At 53.6% G+C, this 21,404-nt stretch overlaps 1 pseudogene across 1 annotated transcript; it reads left to right on the top strand.

Annotated features, from left to right (window-relative positions):
* The first annotated feature begins 2,840 nt into the window (after positions 1–2,840).
* Positions 2,841–5,933, top strand: LOC311426482 (very low-density lipoprotein receptor pseudogene; annotated as a pseudogene). The gene is made up of 2 exons: positions 2,841–3,014; positions 3,814–5,933. The product of its transcript is annotated as a very low-density lipoprotein receptor pseudogene (transcript).
* Positions 5,934–21,404: the final 15,471 nt, after the last annotated feature.

The following is a 21,404-nucleotide window of genomic DNA, read 5'->3' on the forward strand; positions in this document are numbered from 1 at the left end:
CCGTCTGGTGTTGGGACCAGGGGCTGGGCGTTAGGAGAAGTGTTAGGGGTTTGGGGCCATCCGGTGTTGGGGCCAAGGATTGACGTTATGAGAAGGGTGAAGGGTTGGGGCCATCTGGGGTTGTGGCCAAGAGTTTGTTTTAGGGAAATGCTAGGGGTTCGGTCCTTCTGGGGTTGGGGCCAAGTCTTGGCATTAGGAGAAGGGTGAGGGGTTGGGGCCGTCCAGGGTTGGGGCCAAGGGTTGACGTTATGAGAAGGGTGAAGGGTTGGGGCCATCTGGGGTTGGGGCCAGGGATTGGTGTTAGGAGAAGGGTTAGGAATTGGGGCCATCCAGGGCTGGGGCCAGGGGCTGGCATTAGGAGAAGGGTCAGGGGTTGGGGCCAAGAGTTGGTTTTAGGGAACGGTTAGGGGTTGTGTCTGTCCGGGGTTGGGGCCAACGGTTTGCATTAGGAGAAGGGTTAGGGCTTGGGGCCGTCCAGGGTTGGGGCCAAGGACTGGCGTTATGAGAAGGGTGAAGGTTTGGGGCCGTCCGGGGTTGGGGCCAAGGGTTGGCGTTAGTAGAAAGGTTAGGGCTTGGGGCCATCTGGGGTTGGGGCCAAGGATTGGCGTTAGGAGAACTTTAAGGTGTTGGGGCCAAGGATTTGCGTTTGGAGAAGGTTAAGGAGTTGGGCCAAGGGTTGGCGTTAATAGAATGGTTAGGGGTCGGGGCCGTCCTGGGTTCGGACCAAGGGTTGGCGTTAGGAGAAGGGTTAGCGTTTGGGACCGTCTGGGGTTAGCGTTAGGTGAAGGTTTAGGGGATGGGGCCGTCCAGGGTTGGCGTTAAGTGAAGGGTTAAGGGTTGGGGCCGTAGGGGGTTGGGGCCGTCCGGGGTTGGATCTCTCCAGGGTTGGACACTTCTGGGATTGGCGTTTGGAGAAGGTTTATGGTTTGGGGTCGTCCAGGTTTGGGGCCAAGGATTGGCGTTAGGAGAAGGGTTAGGGATTGGGGCCCTTCAGGACTGGTGCTGTCCAAGGTTTGGGCTGTCTGGGGATGGGGCCAGGGGCTGGCGTTAGGAGAAGGGTTAGGGGTAGGGGCCGTCCAGGGTTGGGAGCCTCCGTGGTTGGGGCCAGGGGCTGGTATTAGGAGAAGGGTTAGGGGTTTGGGGCCGTCTGAGGTTGGGGCTGGCCGGGCTTGGTGCCAGGGGCTGGTGTTAGGGGAAGTGTTAGGGGTTGGGGCTGCCAGGGTTGGCGTTAGAATAGGGTTATGGGTTGGGGCCGCCTGGGCTTGGGCCATCTGGGGTTGGGGCCATGGTCTGGCATTAGGCGAAGGGTTAGGGTTTGTGGCAGTCCGGGGTTGGGGCCGTCCGTGCTTGGGGCCGTCCTGGGTTGGGGCCAGGGGCTGGCGTTAGGAGAAGGGTTAGGGGTTAGGGCCGTCCGGGGTTTTTTGTTAGAAGGGTTAGGGTTTGGGGCCATCCAGGTTTGGGGCCAAGGATTGGCATTAGGAGAAGGGTTAGGGGTTGGGGCCGTCCGGGGTTGAGGCCGTCTGGGGTTGGCCTTAGGAGAAGTGTTAGGGGTTGTGGCCTTCCAGGTATGGCGTTAGAAGAAGGGTTAGGGCTTGGGGCCATCCGGGGTTGGTGCCGTCTGGGGTTGGGGCCAGGGGCTGGCGTTTGGAAAAGGGTTAAGTGTTGGGGCCAAGGAATGGTGTTAGGACAAGGGTTAGAGCTTGGGTCTAAGAGTTGGAGTTAGGAGAAGAGTTAGGGTTTTGGGCAAAGGGTTGGCGTTCGGAGAAGGTTTAGGGGTTGTGTCTCTCCGGGGCTGGGGCCAAAGGTTGGCTTTAGGAGAAAGGTAAGGGGTTGGTGCCATCTGGGGTTGGGGCCAAGGGTTGGCATTAGGAGAAGGGTGAGGTGTTGGGTCCATGTGGAGTTGGAGCCAAGAGTTGACATTCTGAGAATTGTGAGGGGTTGGGGAAATCCGGGGTTGGGTCCAAGGGTTGGCATTACGAGAAGGGTCAGGTGTTGGGGCCATCTGGGGTTGGAGCCAGGGGTTGGCTTTAGGAGAAGGGTTAGGGGTTGGGGCCGTCAGGGGCTGGGGCCAGGGGCTGGAATTAGGAGACATGTTAGTAGTTGGGGCCGTCTGGGTTTGGGGCCATGGGCTGGCATTAGGAGAAGGGTTCGGGTGTTGAGGGATTTCTTGAAACAGCAAAAATCCCATGGCTTGCTGTAGTTGAGCAAACCAAGCTACCAGGGCAACTATGAGAAGTTCCCATGACAGTGTTCCCACATCGCCCAATTGAGGAATTCAGGAAAATATTGTTACCAGTAGCTGGCCTCAAGGACAAGGTCTATGTGACTGCTAATCACAAGGAGGTTGTTTTCTTGCAGGTGGGGTTGTTTTCTTGTAGCTGTTTGTCTGAGTGCTTTTGACCAATAATCTTGTGTGAAACACTGTCCACCCCTGTTAAGTTCTCTATAAAAGTTAGGCTATTCGGGCAATAAATTGGAGCATGATCTGACTCTACTGGTGTCTGTCGTGCTTTCGGCTGTGCTTCCTGCAACATATGGCGCCCGAACAGGGACCCCTGAACAGGACCCGAACAGGACATCGCAGCGGCGCCGGGACAAACATCGCAGCGCAGCGGGACACTAGTGGCTCCGGCACATCGGAACGCAGGGGAACCAGGAAACCAGCGGCGTCGGGACCAGCGGCGCCGGGACCAGCGGCGCAGGGGACCAGCGGCGCCGCGACCTCGCCGCGCCGCCGGGACATCGGAGCGCCCATCCGACCGGCGCTGGAGCAGACCAGACACCGACCCGGAAACACTGTACACAGGCCTCACGGTGAGACGCGGTACTCCCGGTGAGAGATGCGGGACGCGGAAAACGGAATCGCGGTGAGACGCGGAATTGCGGTGGGACGCGGAAAACGGAATCGCGGTGAGACGCGGAATTGCGGTGGGACGCGGAAAACAGAATCGCGGTGGGACGCGGAATCGCGGAGGGACGCGGAATCGCAGTGGGACGCGGGAAATGGAATCGCGGTGGGACGCGGAATCTCGGTGGGACGCGGAATCGCGGTGAGACGCGGGAAACGGAATCGCGGAGAGACGCGGAATCGCGGAGAGACACGGAAAAAGGAATCGTGGTGAGACGTGGAATCGCGGGGGGACTCCGAATCGCGGGGGGACGCGGAAAAGGGAATCGCGGAGAGACGCGGAGTCGCGGGGGGACGCGGAAAAAGGAATCGCGGAGAGATGCGGGAAATTTGAAGTAATCGCATGAAATTGAAGTAATTGCGGTGCGATACGGGACATCCGAGATCGAGTTGCTACGGGAGACCAGAGGCGTCAGTGGACAACGGCAGCCGACCCTCACCGTGTGGCGAGTCGGCACAGAGCAGAGGGACGGACATCAGGACCCTGCAGCCTGCCTGACGTAACCATGGATGCAGCAGCGGCTGTGCTGCTTCTCTCTGGCATTCTTTTTATAAGAAGTTTATCTTGCAATGCAAAAAAGACTATTCGTCCCCAGATCGGTGTTATAACTATGTTTCTGGATAAGATTCCGTGGGGTTGCCACATTCTACAGATTACTAGTGACAATTTAGCTCTATTGCGGGGCAGGAGTGCAGAGACGCAGATTACACTGCCAAATGACCACCGGCAGGCTTGTTCACAAACAGCTTCTAGGGTTGCAGCTGGCACGGCCTGCAGCCGTAAAGCAGACATGACACTCTCTTTCCTAACTAGTAATCATGTGTCTCATCCAGTTGTGGTGAATGGTCAGTGGCAAAAAGAAAAGGGGGAGAGCAAGGGGCGACAAAGACAGAAACGGTACCAGGAGGATGCCACTGACACTGACGGCACAGGTAATAGGAGTAGTATAAGTGACACAGGTGCGGAGCGGTGGCAGGCGCTGCTGCTCTGTGGGGCACTCTGCCTGCTGCTCGCCCTCGCCTGCCTGTGCACTGCCGCCAACAGTGCAAGAGTAAAATGTGAAGACTGCTCAGATGGCAGTGATGAGAGTGCTTGTGTGAAGAAGACGTGTGCTGAACCTGACTTTGTGTGCAACAGTGGTCAGTGTGTGCCAAATAGATGGCCGTGTGATGGGGATCCGGACTGTGAAAATGGGTCTGATGAGAGTGCTGATCTGTGTCATATGAGAACATGTCGGGTAAATGAAATTAGCTGTGGTCCTGTCAGTCCAGCGTATCCCGGTGTCCTGGAAATGTGATGGTGAAAAGGACTGTGACAGTGGAGAAGATGAAGAGAATTGTGGCATTGTGACTTGTAGTGCAGCAGAATTCACATGCAGTAGTGGGCCATGTATTTCCAAAAGCTTTGTCTGAAATGTTCAAGATGACTGCAGTGATGGTAGCAATGAGCTGGAGTGTGCACCTCCTACCTGTGGTGTTCATGAGTTTCAGTGCAAGAGTTCTACCTGCATCCCTATCAGCTGGGTGTGTGATGATGATGCTGACTGCTCCGACCACTCAGATGAATCTTTGGAGCAGTGTGGCCGCCAGCCTGCACCTCCAGTGAAGTGTTCTACGAGTGAGGTGCAGTGCGGCTCAGGTGAATGTATCCACAAGAAGTGGCGATGTGATGGAGATCCTGATTGCAAGGATGGAAGTGATGAAATTAACTGCCCTTCTCGGACCTGCAGGCCAGACCAGTTCAGATGTGAAGATGGGAGCAGTGTCCATGGGAGTAGGCAGTGCAGTGGTGTGAGAGACTGTCTGGATGGCACTGATGAAGCAAACTGTAACAATGTTATTCAGTGCTCTGGACCTGGCAAATTCAAGTGCAGAAGTGGAGAATGCATAGATATCAATAAAGTGTGTAACCAGCAGAGAGACTGCAAGGATTGGGGTGATGAGCCCCTGGAGGAATGCATCATAAATGAATGTGACTGTCCAGCTGGGTTTGAGTTTGTAGACAAGAGAAACTGTGGAGACATTGATGAATGTCAAAACCCTGGTATCTGTAGTCAAATATGTATCAACCTGAAAGGTGGCTACAAAAGTGAACGTAGCCGTGGATATCAGATGATTCCTGCTACAGGAACCTGGAAAAGGCCATACCGGTACAAAGACACAAATAACACCTGTGATTACAATGACGCTGCTAAGCAGGACTTAGGGGTTTATAGCATGGAGACAAGGGGTAACAACTACAGTGTTTGGAACAATTGTACAGCTTTGGCCTTACCTCCTGATGTGCTTCTGATTTGTGGGGATGGGGCCTGGCAAGGTATCCCTGCAAATGCTATCAGATGTCCATGTTACTTAGATAAACTCATTGTATTTGCTCCTAGCTTGTTACAGTTGCGTGAGATCACCAGACATAAATGGGCATTGCTTGCATGGGATTGCAATGATAATGTTGAATTGTGTGGGGTTGCAGCTAGAGCGGCATTAGCAATTTCAGTGCCTGGAGTGGCATCTGCAGCCGCACGTAACAACTTAGAAAATTTGGTATGCTGGGCCGAGAGGCAAGCCTATGCCACGACAGAGATACTTGAGGAGATGTTACCAGATCAAAATAGTCTGCGACATCTGCTTTTACAGGATCAAGCTGCTATTGACTTCTTGCTTTTAGCTCAAAGGAATGGGTGTGAGGACTTTAAGGGAATGTACTGTTTAAACCTTTCTGATCATAATGAGTCAATTCACAAATCCATTACTTTCCTGAAAGAGCACATGAGAAAGATTCAATATGGTATCAATCCTTTCAATCAATGGTTCACTGACTTGTTTGAAACAAAGTGTAGATGGTTGCTGGGTTTAATCACAAGGGGATTAAGGATTTGGTTTATGGTGGTAATCATCGTTGTGTGTTGTAAGTATAGCTAAAGAGTTACTTGTAAAACTGCTGTGTCGGGCTTGGTTTGCTCAAAAGAAGAAGGGTGAATTGTTGAGGGATTTCTTGAAACAGCAAAAATCCCATGGCTTGCTGTAGTTGAGCAAACCAAGCTACCAGGGCAATTATGAGAAGTTCCCATGACAGTGTTCCCACATCGCCCAATTGAGGAATTCAGGAAAATATTGTTACCAGTAGCTGGCCTCAAGGACAAGGTCTATGTGACTGCTAATCACAAGGAGGTTGTTTTCTTGCAGGTGGGGTTGTTTTCTTGTAGCTGTTTGTCTGAGTGCTTTTGACCAATAATCTTGTGTGAAACACTGTCCACCCCTGTTAAGTTCTCTATAAAAGTTAGGCTATTCGGGCAATAAATTGGAGCATGATCTGACTCTACTGGTGTCTGTCGTGCTTTCGGCCGTGCTTCCTGCAACATTCGGGGTTGGGGACCTCGGGGGTTTGGGCCAGGGTTTGCGTTAGGAGAAGGGTTAGAGGTTTGGGGCCGTCCGGGGTTGGGGCCCGGGATTGGTGTTAGGAGAAGGGTTAGGGTTTACAGCCGTCCGGTGTTGGGGCCACGGGTTGACGTTATGAGAAGGGTGAAGGGTTGGGGCCATCTGGGGTTGGGGCCAGGGATTGGCGTTAGGAGAAGGGTTAGGGCTTGGGGCCGTCCGGGGTTGGGGCCAAGGTTTGCCATTATGAGAAGGGTTAGGGGTTGGGGCCAAGAGTTTGTTTTAGGGAAAGGTTAGGGGTTGTGTCCGTCCGGGGTTGGGGCCAAGTGTTGGCATTAGGAGAAGGGTGAGGGGTTGGCACCATCTACGTTTGGGGCCAAGGTTTGGCGTTCTGAGAAGGTTGAGGTGTTGAGGCCCACCGTCGTTGGGGCCAGGGGCTGGCGTTACGAGAAGGGTCAGGTGTTGGGGCCATCTGGGGTTGGGGCCAGGGTTTTGCATTAGGAGAAGGGTTAGGGGTTGAGGCCAAGGGTTAGCGTTAGGAGAAGGGTGAGGGATTGGGGCCAAGGGTTGGCGTTAAGAGAATGGTTAGGGGTTGGGGCCGTCCTGGGTTCGGGCCAAGGGTTTTCGTTAGGAGAAGCATTAGGGGATGGGGCCAAGGGTTGTCTTTAGGGGAAGGGTTAGGGGTTGGGGCTGTCGGGGGTTGGGGCCGTCGGGGGTTGGGGGCCTCCGGGGTTGGGGCCATCCAGTGTTGGGGCCACTGGCCGCTGTTAAGAGAAGGGTTAGTGGTTAGCGCCAGACGGGGTTGGAACCGTCCGGCATTGGGGTCGTCCGTGCTTGGGGCCGTCATGGATTGGTGTTAGGTGAAGGGTTAGGGGTTTGGGCCCTCGGTGGTTGGGGCCATCTAGGGTTGGGGCCATCTGGGGTTGGGGCCGTCCATGCTTGGGGCCGTCCTGGGTTGGGGCCAGGGGCTGGCGTTAGGAGAAGGGTTAGGGGTTGGGGCCGTCCGGAGTTCACAGAATCACAGAATCACAGAATTTTCTAGGTTGGAAGAGACCTCAAGGTCATCGAGTCCAACCTCCAACCTAACACTAACAGCCCTCCACTAAACCATATCCCTAAGCTCTACATCTAAGCGTCTTTTGAAGACTTCCAGGGATGGTGACTCCACCACTTCCCTGGGCAGTCTGTTCCAGTGCCTCACAACCCTTTCAGTAAAGAAGTTCTTCCTAACATCTAACCTAAAACTCCCCTGGCTCAACTTAAGCCCATTCCCCCTCGTCCTGTCACCAGGCACGTGGGAGAACAGGCCAACCCCCACCTCGCTACAGCCTCCCTTGAGGTACCTAAAAAGAGCGATAAGGTCGCCCCTGAGCCTCCTCTTCTCCAGGCTGAACAAGCCCAGCTCCCTCAGCCGCTCCTCGTAGGACTTGTTCTCCAGGCCCCTCAACAGCTTCGTCGCCCTTCTCTGCACCCGCTCAAGCACCTCGATGTCCTTCTTGTAGCGAGGGGCCCAAAACTGAACACAGGACTCGAGGTGCGGCCTCACCAGAGCCGAGTACAGGGGGACGATCACCTCCCTAGCCCTGCTGGTCACACTGTTCCTGATAGAAGCCAGGATGCCGTTGGCCTTCTTGGCCACCTGAGCACACTGCTGGCTCATATTCAGCCGACTATCCACCATCACTCCCAGGTCCTTCTCTGCCTGGCAGCTTTCCAACCATTCCTCTCCCAGCCTGTAGCTCTGCTTGGGGTTATTGCGCCCCAGGTGCAGGACCCGGCACTTGGCCTTGTTGAACTTAGTTGAACTTAGTTGGGGCCAAGGATTGGCATTAGGAGAAAGGTTTTGGCTTGGGGCCGTCTGGGGTTGGGCCCGTCTGAGGTTGGGGCCAGGGGCTGACCTTTGGAGAAGTGTTAGGTGTTGGGGCCCTCCGGATGGGGCCAAGGATTGGCGTTAGGGGTTGGGGCTGTCCAGGTTTGGGTCCCTCCGAGGTTGGGACCAGGGGCTGGCATTAGGAGAAGTGTTAATGGTGGGGTCCATCCAGTGTTTTGGGCCGTCCGTGCTTGGGGCCGTCCTGGGTTGGGGCCAGGGGCTGGCGTTAGGAGAAGGGTTAGGGGTTGGGGCCGTGCGGGCTTGGCGTTAGAAGAAGGGTTAGGGGTTGGGGCCGTCTGGGCTTGGCGTTAGAAGAAGGGTTAGGGGTTGGAGCTGTCCGCAGTTAGGGCCAAGGATTGGCATTAGGAGAAGGGTTAGGGGTTGGGACGATATGGGCTTGGCGTTAGAAGAAGGGTTAGGGGTTGGGGCTGTCCGGGTTTGGGGCCAAGGTTTGGCCTTAGGAGAAGGGTAAGGGGTTGGGGCCATCTGGGGTTGGGGCCAAGGGTTGGTTTTAGTAGAAGGGTAAGGGGTTGGTGCCAAGGGTTAGTGTTTGGAGAAGGGTTAGGAGTTAGGGCCAAGAGTTGGCGTTAAGAGAATGGTTTGGAGTTGGGGCCATCCAGGGTTAACGTTAGGTGAAGGGTTAAGGGTTGGGGCCGTCGGGGGTTGAGGCTGACTGTGGTTGGGGGCGTCTGGTGTTGGGGCCGTCCGGGGTTGGGGCCACTGGCCGGTGTTAGGAGAAGGGTTAGTTGTTAGCGCCAGCCAGGGTTGCGGCCGTCCGGCATTGGGGTCGTCCGTGCTTGGGGCCCTCATGGGTTGGTGTTAGGTGAAGGGGTCCATCTGTGGTTGGGGGCCATCCGGGGTTGGGGCCAAAGGCTGGCATTAGGAGAAGTGTTGCAGTTTATGGCCGTCCGGGGTTGGGACCGTCCCTGCTTGGGGCAATCCTGGGTTGGGACCAGGGGCTGACGTTAGGAGAAGGGTTAGGGGTTGGGGCCGTCTGGGGTTGGGGCCAAGGGTTGGCGTTAGGAGAAGAGTGAGAAGTGGGGGACAAGGGTTGTCATTAGGAGAAGGCTTAGGGCTTGGGGCCAAGAGTTGGCGTTAGGAGAAATGTTAGGGTTTTGGGTGAAGGGTTGGCGTTAGTAGAAGTTTTAGGGGTTGTGGCTGTCCGGGGCTGGGGCCATGGGTTTGCGTTAGGAGAAGGGCGAGGGGTTGGGGCCAAGGTTTGGCGTTAGGAGAAGGGTAAGGGTTGTTGCCATCTGGGGTTGGGGACAAGGGTTGGCATTAGGAGAAGGGTGAGGTGTTTGGTCCGTGCGGGGTTGGAGCCAAGAGTATGCGTTATGAGAAGTGTGATGGGTTGGGGAAATCCGGGGTTGGGGCCAAGGATTGGCGTTAGGAGAAGGGTCAGGAGTTGGGGCCATCTGGGGTTGGGGACATCCGGTGTTGGGGTCATCTGTGGTTGGGATCACTGGCCGGCATTAGTAAAATGGTAAGTGGTTAGGGCCAGCCGCTGTTTGGGTGGTCTGCGGTTGTGGCCATGTGTTGGTTTTAGGAAAAGGTTAGGGGTTGGGGCCATCCGGAGTTGGATCTCTCCGGGGTTGGGCCCGTCCGGGCTTGGTGTTTGGAGAAGGTTTATGGTTTGGGGCCGTCCGGGTTTGGGGCCAAGGATTGGCATTATGAGAAGTGTTAGGGGTTGGGGCCATCCAGGTTTGGGGCCCTCTGGGGTTTGGGCCAGGGCTGGTTTTAGGAGAAGGGTTAGGTGTTGTATCTGTCGAGGGTTTGAGCCGTCCAGGACAGGCGCAAGGGGCTGGCGTTAGGAGAAGGGTTAGGGGTTGGTGCCATCCGGGGTTTGGGCCGTCCGGGGTTGGAGCAATGCGCTGGCATTAGTAGAAGTGTTAGGGGTTTGGGCTGTCCGGTGTTGGGGCCATCCGCGGTTGGCATTAGAATAAGGTTAGGGGTTTGGTCCATCTGGCCTTGGGCCATCCGGGCTTGGGGCCAGGGGCTGGCATTAGCAGAAGGATTAGGGGCTGGGGCCGTTCGGGGATGGGGCCAAGGATTGGCATTAGGAAAAAGGTTAGGATTTGGGGCCGTCTGGGATTGTGGCCCTCCGGGGTTGGGGCCAGGGGCTGGCATTAGGAGACAAGTTTATGGTTTGGGGCCAAGGATTGGTATTAGGGAAAGGGTTAGGAGTTGTGGCTCTCCAGGGTTGGGGCCAAGGGTTGGTGTTAGAAGAAGGATTAGGGGCTGGGGCCATCCAGGGTTTGGGGCCAAATGCTGGCATTAGGAGAAGTGTTAGAGTTTATAGCTAGCCAGGGTTGGGGCCGTCCTGCGTTGGGGTCGTCCGTGCTTGGGGCCCTCATGGGTTGGTGTTAGGAAAAGGGTTAGGGGTTGGGGCCTCCGGGGGTTGGGTCCTTCGGTGGTTGGGGGCCTCCGGGGTTGGGGCCATCCAGGGTTGGGGCCATCTGGGGTAGGGGTCACTGGCCAGCGTTAGTAGAAGGGTAAGTGTTTACGACCAGCCGATGTTTGGGCGGTGCAGGGTTGTGGCCATGGGCTGGTGTTAGGAAAAGGGTTAGGAGTTGGATCTCTCCGGGGTTGGGCCCATCCGGGCTTGGTGTTTGGAGAAGGTTTATGGTTTGGGGCCATCCGGGTTTGGGGCCAAGGATTGGCGTTATGAGAAGTGTTAGGGGTTGGGGCCATCCAGGTTTGGGGCCCTCCAGGATTTCGGCCAGGGTCTGGATTTAGGAGAATTGTTAGGGGTTGTGTCTGTCCACATTTGGAGCCGTCCGGGGCAGGCACAAGGGGCTGGCATTAGGAGAAGGATTAGGATTTGGGGCAATCCGGGGTTTGGGCTGTCCGGGGTTGGGGCCATGGGTTGGCATTAGGAGAAGGGTTAGGGGTTTGGGCTGTCCGGGGTTGGGCCCGTCCGCGGTTGGCGTTATAATAGGGTTAGGGTTTGGGGCCGTCTAGGCTTGGGACGTCCGGGGTTGGGGCCATCGGCTGGCATTAGGAGAAGGGTTAGGGTTTGGGGCCATCTGGGGTTGGGGCCAAGGTTTTGCATTAGGAGAAGGGTTAGGTGTTGGGACCATCTGGGCTTAGCAGTAGGAGAAGGGTTAGGGTTTGCTGCCATGGCGCCCAACATGGGGCTCAAAAGGTTGAGATAATGGCAGATCTGACCAGAGTGTGTTAAACTAAAATTGGTGTAAGTATTAGACCTGCTTAATAGTCACTTGTCATAATGCTGATTGCTTTAATCTCAACTCTGCTGTGCCTGTTTTCCAAATTGAGTATTATAGCACATTATTTTCCGTATTTGCTCTCTGTCATGTTGTTTATCCTCTCCGGGCCCTGGTCTCAGATCATTATGGTACTGAGTGTTGTAGCAATGGCTTATGAGACGATGAGATATCTGGTCATGACTCTAACTTGTACTATACTATGTATTCAGTAACATCGTCGACTCTGTACTTTGGAAACTGTATCTTGGAAACTATTAGCAATTATACCTATTGTTTTTTTCCATTAGGGAGTCAATCTGTGGAGGGGAAAGGGGAAGATATTTTTTCTTACTTGATTACTCTCCCTTTCTCCTTCACCACCCCTGTATCCTCCTGGATCACTATGCCTTCCTCCTTCACCACCCTCTTATCCTCCGAGCTTGTTACAATAGCTCTCCAAGATATTGAATATCCTTGGGATACTCAGACCAGCATAGTCTTGTTGTTCTGCCTCCTGAATGCACTTCAGATTCTGCTTAAAGTTAAACAACTACTTAGGAAGCTCATCCGGAGATCTGCCCGGAGGCAGTATAGTTGTGGGTGGCAGGGAGTATGGGAAGATATGGGCAGGCATCTAGAGCAGTTGGCACCCCCAGTGTTTTGGAAATTCACCCCTGAACAACTGCAAAATCCTCAAAAACTGGCAGAATGCTTGAAAAAAAGGTGCCATGATTCTGGCAGTTCCAAAGTGACACAAATCATTGTAACGTGCTGGGGCCTGGCTCATGTCTATCGAGCTGCCATTGATACTGCTATCAACTTAGTGACAGACCCTGCGGCCACTCCAAGCCCTGTGACAGATCCAACGGCCACTGTGACCCCTACGGTGGACTCTGCAGCCGCTCCAGTCCCAGCTCCTGCAGCCACTCCTGTTCCAGCTCCTGCAGCTGCTCCAGTTCCAGCTCCTGCAGCCGCTCCAGTCCCAGCTCCTGCAGCCACTCCATTTCCAGCTCCTGTAGCTGCTCCAGTTCCAGCTCCTGCAGCCGCTCTAGCTCCGGTTCCTGCAGCTGCTCCAGCTCCTGCAGCCGCTCCAGCTCCTGTGGCTGGGTCAGAGAAAAGAGCTGTAGCAGTGCAAGTTGACCCTGCAGAGGGTATTCCAACCTCTGTGGCAGACCCTGTAACAAGGTCAGAGAAACGAGCAGTAGCAGTGCAAGCTGCCCCTGTAGAGAAGGTGAAAAAATGGTATAGAGATTCAGGTCGTTTAGAACGCAGAGAGTCTTCTGCCAAATCTAGGTAGAGAGACGACGGAGACGACGACGACGCTGGGCCATCAAGGATTCAGGAGGAGGAAGATGAGGATGACGAAAAATCAACAGTAACTACCCGAAGCCTAAATGAGCGTGAGTTACAAGATGTGCGAAAAGATTTTGGTCGCTGTATAGGTGAGCAGCTTGTCACCTGGCTGCTCTGATGCTGGGACTCTGGAGCCAATTGTGTGGAATTAGACGGCAGGGAAGCCAAGCGACTGGGATCCCTTGCTAGAGACTCAGGCATTGACAAAGCAATTGCAGATGGAGCACAATCTCACAGCCTCTGGAGGCATCTCCTCTCAGCTGTGAGGGAAAGGTATCCCTTCAAGGAAGAACTTTTATGTCTACCAGGCAAGTGGACCACTATGGAGAAGGGAATCCAGTACCTGAGGGAATTAGCCGTACGGAAAGTGATTTATGAGGATCCAGACCTCAGACAAACATCCAAAGATCCAGATGAAGTCAGGTGTACACGACCCATGTGGCGGAAGTTTGTACGGAGTGCACCATCATCATATGCCAGCTCATTGGCAATAATGGCCTGGAAAGAGGATGAGGAACCCACAGTGGATGAAGTGGCTAAACAACTCCGGCAGTACGAAGAAAGTCTCTCCTCTTCCTTACAGGCCTGCGTCTCAGCTGTGGAGAAACTTTCTGAAAAGGTTCACCAACTTGAAGAGAATCTATCGTCCTCCCCACCTGAACCAACCAGTGTCCACCGACCAAAAGAGAACACTTGGGAGAAACTTTCTGAAAAGGTTCGCCACCTTGAAGAGAGATTATTCTCCTCCGCACCTGCACAAAGCAGTGTCTCAGCTATCAGGGGTAGGCGTTCATCCACACAAGGAAGACGATATGGTGGGTACTCACCCCGTGCCACCCTGTGGTTTTACTTACGAGACCATGGAGAGGACATGAGAAAATGGGATGGAAAATCTACTGCAACCCTAGAGGCATGGGTACATGAGTTGCAAAAGAAAACAATCAAGAAAAAGGGATTCTCTGAAAAGTTTGCTGCTCCAACTTCCAGCAGACAGTCCTTCAAACACAGAAACGAAGAAGATTCTGACCAGGATTAGGGGGGCCCTGCCTCCAGCCAGGGGGAGGAAAGGGACAATCGAGTTTATTGGACTGTGTGGATTCGATGGCCTGGCACGTCAGACGCACAGAAGTATAAGGTTTTAGTAGACACCGGTGCACAATGTACTCTAATGCCATCGAGCTATAAAGGACCAGAGCCCATCTGTATTTGTGGAGTGACAGGGGGATCTCAGCAGTTGACTTATTGGAGGCTGAAGTGAGTCTGACTGGGAATGAGTGGGAAAAGCACCGCATTGTGACTGGCCCGGATGCTCCGTGTATCCTTGGCATAGACTATCTTAGAAGAGGATATTGCAAGGACCCAAAAGGGTTCCGGTGGGCTTTTGGTATAGCTGCCTTAGAGACAGAGGACATTAAACAATTATCTACCTTGCCTGGTCTCTCAGAGGACCCCTCCGTTGTGGGGTTGCTGAGGGTCGAAGAACAGCAAGTGCCAATCGCTACCACAACTGTGCACCGGCGGCAATATCGCACTAACCGAGACTCCCTGATTCCCATCCATAAGCTAATTCGTCAATTGGAGAGCCAAGCAGTGATCAGCAAGACTCATTCACCTTTCAATAGTCCCATATGGCCAGTGCAAAAGTCTAATGGCGAGTGGAGACTAACAGTGGACTATCGTGGCCTGAACAAAGTGACACCACCACTGAGTGCTGCAGTGCCGGACATGCTGGAACTTCAGTACGAACTTGAATCGAAGGCAGCCAAGTGGTACACCACAATTGATATCGCTAATGCATTTTTCTCCATCCCTCTAGCAGCAGAGTGCAGGCCACAATTTGCCTTCACTTGGAGGGGAGTCCAATATACTTGGAATCGGCTGCCCCAGGGGTGGAAACACAGCCCTACCATTTGCCATGGGCTGATCCAGTCTGCGCTAGAGCAGGGGGAAGCTCCTGAACACCTGCAGTACATCGATGACATTATTGTGTGGGGTGACACAGCAGAGGAAGTTTTCGAGAAAGGGAAGAAAATAGTCCAAATCCTTCTGAAAGCCAGTTTTGCCATAAAACAAAATAAAGTCAAAGGACCTGCATGAGAGATCCAGTTTTTAGGAATAAAATGGCAAGATGGACGTCGTCAAATCCCAATGGATGTGATCAACAAAATAACAGCTATGTCTCCACCAACTAACAAAAAAGAAACACAGACTTTCCTAGGTGTTGTGGGGTTTTGGAGAATGCACATCCCAAATTACAGTCTGATTGTAAACCCGCTCTACCAAGTAACCCGTAAGAAGAATGAGTTTGAATGGGGCCCTGAAAAACGACAAGCCTTTGAACAAATCAAGCAGGAAATAGTTCATGCAGTAGCCCTTGGGCCAGTTTGAACAGGACCAGTTGTAAAGAATGTGCTCTACACTGCAGCCAGGGAGAATGGCCCCACCTGGAGCCTCTGGCAGAAAGAACCTGGGGAAACTCGAGGTCGGCCCCTGGGGTTTTGGAGCCGGGGATACAGAGGATCTGAGGCCCGCTATACTCCAACTGAAAAGGAGATATTGGCAGCATATGAAGGAGTTCGATCTGCTTCGCAGGTGGTTGGTACTGAAGCGCAGCTCCTCCTAGCACCCCAATTGCCGGTACTAGGCTGGATGTTCAAAGGAAGGGTCTCCTCTACACATCATGCAACCGATGCTACATGGAGCAAGTGGGTTGCACTGATTACTCAGTGGGCTCGAATAGGAAACCCCAGTCGCCCAGGAATATTGGAAGTGATTATGGACTGGCCAGAAGGCAAATACTTTGGCATATCATCAGAGGAGGAGGTGGGTCGTGCTGAAGAAGCCCCACTGTACAACCAGTTACCAGAGAATGAAAAGAAATATGCCCTGTTCACTGATGGGTCCTGTCGTATTGTGGGGAAGCATCGGAGATGGAAGGCTGCTGTATGGAGTCCTATGCAACGAGTTGCAGAAGGTGCTGAGGGAGAAGGCGAATCGAGTCAGTTTGCAGAAGTGAAAGCCATTCAGCTGGCTTTAGACATTGCTGAACGAGAAAAATGGCCAGTTCTCTATCTCTACACCGATTCATGGATGGTAGCAAATGCCCTGTGGGGATGGTTACAGCAATGGAAGCAAAACAACTGGCAGCGTAGGGGCAAACCCATCTGGGCTGCTGCATTGTGGTAAGATATTGCTGCTCGGGTAGAGAACCTGGCTGTGAAAGTACTCCACGTAGATGCTCATGTGCCCAAGAATCGGGCTACTGAAGAACATCAAAACAACCAGCAGGTGGATCAGGCTGCTAAGATTGAAGTAGCTCAGGTGGACCTGGATTGGCAACATAAAGGTGAATTATTTATAGCCCGATGGGCCCATGACACCTCAGGCCATCAAGGTAGAGATGCAACATACAGATGGGCTCGTGATCGAGGGGTGGACCTGACCATGGACGCTATAGCACAGGTTATTCATGACTGTGAAACGTGTGCTGCAATCAAGCAAGCCAAATGGTCAAAGCCTCTTTGGTATGGAGGACGATGGCTGAAATATAAATATGGAGAGGCCTGGCAGATTGATTACATCACACTCCCTCAAACTCGCAATGGCAAGCGCCACGTACTTACAATGGTGGAAGCAACCACCGGATGGCTGGAAACATATCCTGTGCCTCATGCCACCGCCCGGAACACTATCCTGGGCCTTGAAAAGCAAGTCCTATGGCGACATGGTACCCCAGAAAGAATAGAGTCAGACAATGGAACTCATTTCCAAAACAACCTTATAGACACTTGGGCCAAAGAACATGGTATTGAGTGGGTGTATCACATCCCCTATCATGCACCAGCCTCTGGGAAAGTTGAACGATACAATGGACTGTAAAAGACTACATTGAAAGCAATGGGCGCTGGGACGTTCAAAAACTGGGATACGCATTTGGCAAAGGCCACCTGGTTAGTCAATACTAGGGGATCTGCCAACCGAGCTGGACCTGCCCAATCAAACCTGTTACGTACTGTAGATGGGGATAAAGTTCCTGTAGTGCATGTAAGAAATATGCTGGGTAAAACAGTCTGGGCTACTCCCGCCTCAGGAAAAGGCAAACCCATTCGTGGAATTGTTTTCGCTCAGGGACCTGGATACACTTGGTGGGTGATGCAAAAGAACGGAGAGGTCCGGTGTGTACCTCAAGGAGATTTAATACTGGGTGAGAATAGCCCATGAACTGAATTGTACCATGTTAATTACTTTATAATACTGTATGTTATCACTACCATGACTACTATAGGCGACTAATTAGAATGTATGGAAAAGAGTGTAACCTGAGCATGACATAAATGGTATGGAATAAGGGGTGGATAGATGTCCTGGTTTCAGTTAGAACAGAATTAATTTTCTTCCTGGTAGCTGGTGGAATGCTGTGTTTTGGCTTAGGATGAGAAGAGTGCTGATAACACCCCGATGTTTTAATTGTTGCAGAGCAGTGCTTATACCAAGCCAAGGACATCTCAGCCTTTTGCTCTGTCCTGCCAACAGGCAGGCTGGGGGTGCAGTAAGAGCTGGGAGGGGACAGACCCAGGACAGGTGACCCAAACTAGCCAAAGGGGTATTCCATACCATCTGACATCATGCTAAACAATATATAGGGGTGGCTAGCCGGGGGGAGGGGGCCGGACTGCTCGGGGTTAGGCTGGGCATCGGTCAGCGGGTGGTGAGCAATTGCATTGTGCATCACTTGTTTGTACATATTATTATTACTTTCCTATTATCACCATTGTAACATTATTATTATTATTGTTATTATTATTTTCCTGTCCTATTAAACTGTCTTTATCTCAACTCATGGGCTTCACTTTCCATTTCTCTCCCCCGTCCCAGAGAGGGAGGGGGAAGGGTGAGAGAACGGCTGCGTGGTATTTAGCTGCCGGCCGGGTTAAACCACGACAGGGTTTTAGGCCAAGGACTGTCGTTAGGTGAAGGGTTAGGGGTTGGGGCCATCCGTGCTTGGGGCCATCCTGGGTTGGGGCCAGGGGCTGGCATTAGGAGAAGGGTTAGGGGTTGGGGCCCTCCGGGGTTGGGGCCGACTGGGGTTGAGGCCAGGGGCTAGCTTTAGTAGTAGAGTTAGGGCTTGGGGTCAAGGGTTGGCATTAGGAGACATTTTATGGTTTGGGGCCAAGGGTTGGCATTAGGAGAAGGGTTAGGAGTTGTGGCCGTCCAGGGTTGGGTTCAAGGTTTGGCGTTAGGAGAAGTGTTAGGGGTTTGGGCCATCCTGGTTTTGGGTTCAAGGTTTGGCGTTAGGAGAAGAGTCCATCTGGGCTTGGCTTTAGGAGAAGGGTTTTGATTTGGGGTCATCCTAGTTTGTGGCCAAGGACTGGCGTTAAGGGAATGGTTAGGTGTTGGGGCCATCCGGGGTTGACCTTACGAGAAGGGTTAGGGGTTGTGGCCGTCCGGGTTTGGGGCCAAGGGTTGGCGTTAGGAGATGGATAACGGGTTGAGGCCAAGGGTTCATGTTAGGAGAAGGGTTAGGGGTTGGGGCCATCCTGGGATGGCTTTAGGAGAAGGGTTAGGAGTTGGGGCCGTCCAGGATTGGCATTTAGAGAAGGGTTAGGGGTTTGGGCAGTCCAGGATTAGGGCCAAGGATTGGTGTGAGGAGAAGAGTTAGGGGTTGGGGCCAGGGGTTGGCGTTAGGAGAAGTTTTAGGTGTTGGGTCTAATGTTGGTGTTAAGAAAATGGTTAGGGTTTAAGTTTTTGCGATAGGAGAAGTGTTAGGGGTTGGGGCCGTAGAGGATTGGGGCCAAGGGTTGTCGTTAGGAGAAGGGTGAGGTGTTGGGGCCATCCGCGTCTGGAGCCAAGGGTTGGCGTTCTGAGAAGGGTGAGGGATTTGGGGCCAAGGATTTGGTGTTAGGAGAAGGGTGAGGGGTTGGGGAAATCCGTGGTTGGGGCGAAGGGTTGGCATTAGCAGAAGGGTAAGTGTTTGGGGCCAAGGGTTTGCGTTGTGAGCAGGGTTAGGGCTTGGGTCCATCCAGGGTTTGGGCCAAGTGTTGGCGTTAGGAGAAAAGTTAGGGGTTAAGGACAAGGGTTGTTGTTAGGAGAAAGTTTAGGGGTTGGGGCCAAGGGTTGGCGTTAGGAGAAGGGTTAGGAGTTGGGGCCGTCCGGGGTTCAGGCCAAGGGTTGGCGTTCGGAGAAGAGTTAGGGGTTTGGGGCCAAGGGTTGGCGTTAGGAGAAGGGTTAGGGGTTGGGGCCGTCCAGGTTTGGGGCTCTCCGGGGTTGGGGCCATCCAGCGTTGGGGCCACGGGCTAGCATTAGTAGAAGGGTTAGTGGTTGGGGCCGTCCGGGGCTGGGGCCGTCCGGGGTTGGGGCCAAGGGTTGGCGTTAGGAGAAGGGTTAGGAGTTGGGGCCGTCCGGGGTTCAGGCCAAGGGTTGGCGTTCGGAGAAGAGTTACGGGTTTGGGGCCAAGGGTTGGCGTTAGGAGAAGGGTTAGGGGTTGGGGCCGTCCAGGTTTGGGTCTCTCCGGGGTTGGGGCCATCCAGCGTTGGGGCCACGGGCTAGCATTAGTAGAAGGGTTAGTGGTTGGGGCCGTCCGGGGCTGGGGCCGTCCGGGGTTGGGGCCAAGGATTGGCGTTAGGAGAAGTGTTAGGTGTTGAGGCCGTTACGGGTTGGGGCCAACGGCTGGTGGTAGTAGTAGGGTTAGGGTTTGTGTTAGTGTAAGGTGTTGGGGTAGTTAGGGGTTCAGGCCAAGAGTTTGCATTAGGGTTACAGTTAGGAGTTGGGGCCATTAGGGGTTGGGGCCAAAGGTTGGCGTTAGGAGTAGGATTAGGGTTAGGATTAGGGGTTGGGGCCGTTAGGGTTTTGGGGCCAAGGGTTGGCTTCAGAAGTAGGGTTAGGGGTTGGGGCCATTACGGGTTGGGGCCAAGGGCTGGCGTTAGGATTAGGATTAGGTGTTGGGGCCCTTAGGGTTTGGGGCCAAGGGTTGGCTTCAGCAGTAGTGTTAGGGTTAGGGGTTGGGGCCATTAGGGGTTGGGGCCTAGGGTTGTGGTTAGGAGTAGGGTTTGGTTTACGGTTAGGGGTTGGGGCCATTAGGGGTTCGTGCCAAGGTTTGACGTTAGGTGTACGGATAGGGTTATGGGTTGGGGCCAGTGTTGGCGTTAGAAGTAGGGTTAGGGTTGGGATTGGAGCCGTTAGGGGTTGGGGTCAAGGGCTGGTGTTAGGAGTAGTGTTAGGGTTAGGGTTTGGGGCCTTTAGGGATTTGGGCGAAGGGCTGGCTTTATCCGTAGGGATAGGGTTACGGTTAGGGGTTGGGTTTGTTAATGGTTTTGGCGATGGGCTGGCAATAGGAATAGCATTAGGGTTACGGGTTGCGGCCATTAGGGTTTTGGCCAAGGATTGGCATTAGGAGTAGGGTAAGGGTTAGGGGTTGGGGCCGTTAGGGGTTCAGGCCAAGGGCTGGCGTTTGGAGTAGGGTTACAGTTATGAGTTGGGGCCACATATTGCCATTAGAAGTAGGGTTAGGGTTAGGGGTCGGGGCCGTTAGGGGTTCAGGCCAAGAGTTTGCATTAAAAATAGGGTTAGGTTTAGGAGTTGGGGCCGTTGGGGTTTGGGGCCTAGGGTTGGTGTTAGGAGAAGGGTTAGGTTTAGGGGTTGGAGCCATTAGGTGTTGGGTCAAAGGTTGTTGTTAGGAGTAGGGTTGGGTTACGTTTATGTGTTGGGGCCAAGTGCTGGTGTTAGGAGTAGGGTTAGTGCTAGGGTTAAGATTAGGGGTTTGGGCCCTTAGGGGTTGGGGCGAACGGTTGGCAGTAGGAGTAGGGTTAGGGTTAGGGTTTGGGGCAGATAGGGGTTTGGGCCAAGGGTTGGCGTTAGGAGTAGGTTTAGGGTTAGGGGTTGGGGCCATTAGGGGTTGGGGCCAAGGGCTGACGTTGGGAAATGGGTTAGGTTACGTTTATGTGTTGGGGCTAAGTGCTGGCGTTAGGAGTAGAGTTTGGGTTTAGGTTTAGGATTAGGAGTTTGGGCCCTAAGGGGCTGGGGCCAATGGTTGGAGGTAGAAGTAGGGTTAGGGTTAGGGTTTGGGGCCGTTAGGAGTTTGGGCCATTAGGAGTTGGGGCCAAGGGTTGGCGTTAGGAGTAGGATTAGGGTTAGGGGTTGGGGCAGTTAGGTTAGGGGCCATTAGGGTTTGGGGCCATTAGGGATTGGTGTTAGGAGTGGGGTGAAGGTTAGGGGTTGGGGGCCGTTAGGGTTTGGGGCCATGGGTTGGTGTTAGGAGTAGGATTAGGGTTAGGGGTTGAGGCTGTTAAGGGCTGGGGCCTAGGGCTGGTGTTAGGAGTAGGGTTAGGGTTTGGGGCCATTAGGATTTGGGTCAAAGGTTGTCATTAGGAGTAGGATTGGGTTTAGGGTTATGTGTTGGGGCCAATTTCTGGTGTTAGGAGTAGGGTTAGGGTTAAGGGTTGGGTCGTTAGGGGTTGGGGCCAAGTGTTGGCATTAGGAATAGGGTTAGGGTTAGGTGTTGGTTCCTTTAGTGTTTGGAGCCAAGGGTTGGCGTTAGGAGTAGGGTTAGGGTTAGTGTTAGGTGTTGGTGCCATTAGGGGTTGGGGCCTAGGGTTGGCGTTAGGAGTACAGTTAGGTTTATGGTTAGGAGTTGTGGCCGTTAGGGGTTGGAGCCAAGGGTTGTTGTTAGGAGTAGGGTTAGGTTTAGTGTTAGGGG

This window comes from Aythya ferina (genome assembly GCF_964211825.1).
Source record: "Aythya ferina genome assembly, chromosome: W".
In the NCBI taxonomy this organism is placed as follows: domain Eukaryota; kingdom Metazoa; phylum Chordata; class Aves; order Anseriformes; family Anatidae; genus Aythya; species Aythya ferina.